At 38.8% G+C, this 863-nt stretch overlaps 1 protein-coding gene across 2 annotated transcripts in view; it reads right to left on the bottom strand.

Annotated features, from left to right (window-relative positions):
* The window catches only part of LOC119342678 (protein ABCI12, chloroplastic-like), a 7936-nt gene that overhangs the window by 2027 nt on the left and 5046 nt on the right, over positions 1–863 (bottom strand). The gene's annotated exons all lie outside the window — the stretch shown is intronic.

Here is an 863-nt window from a genome sequence, read left to right as displayed (position 1 = left end):
CCAAAACGGGGATTATGAAGTAATCTGGGAAAAGAAGGCCCAACAAAAAGGCCACTAGTGGCCATAGACTCTAGTGTTTGGCCTCTGGAGTTACCCTAAATCAAGCCAACCCCCAGCGTGATTAACTTGTGACCTGAGGCGACTAGCGCTGCCGGCGGCTGCTGCCTCGTGCCCTCAGTACTCGCAAAGTCAATCAAAATCAGGCCACACCGGCTTCGCAACTGGCGAATCATGCAGACTGCACTCTGTCAGTTCTCTAGCGGTTCAGCCCCAAGGTTAGCACTATTGAGAACTACATTATCTACTTATCCCTCTCAACTCTAATCTTGTAGGTGTTGAAGTTGTACATCCGATTTTAGTTATTTTGATGGTGTGATTTATGATGCATTTTCATTGTTTGATTTGTGATGCAGTAATGAAGGGAAAAGGGATGCAAACACCATAAAGATTAATTCTCTTTTCAAGTATGTTGTTTCGAGTTCTCCACCTAGTAATGTTGTTAATGAGGCTAATGTGCAATTTTTACCAATCCCAGTTCAGTGGGGATGATTTGCTTCGAAATTACAGGATAATCTACATTGACAGGAAATTGCTAGCAACTAGGTTAACTACTCATGAAATCATTAATATTTTTGATCTTATTGACAATTATAAGGGCAAATTTAAACCAATACAAATATTACTATTTTTTAATCAGTTTTGCTAAAGCAGATCTAGATATGCCTTAAGTATTGCACATCTAAGTCCTAGGACATTGATTTTTTTATGCAAAGATTTGTGCGGGTATTTTTTTCATTTTTATGTTTGATTGAATCACTTACATGCGCAATAACTAAGGTATATATAGATATGCCCTAGACAGA

Source organism: Triticum dicoccoides, chromosome 1B, assembly GCF_002162155.2.
Source record: "Triticum dicoccoides isolate Atlit2015 ecotype Zavitan chromosome 1B, WEW_v2.0, whole genome shotgun sequence".
Classification (NCBI taxonomy): domain Eukaryota; kingdom Viridiplantae; phylum Streptophyta; class Magnoliopsida; order Poales; family Poaceae; genus Triticum; species Triticum dicoccoides.
This window is presented reverse-complemented; position numbering and strand designations above follow the sequence as displayed.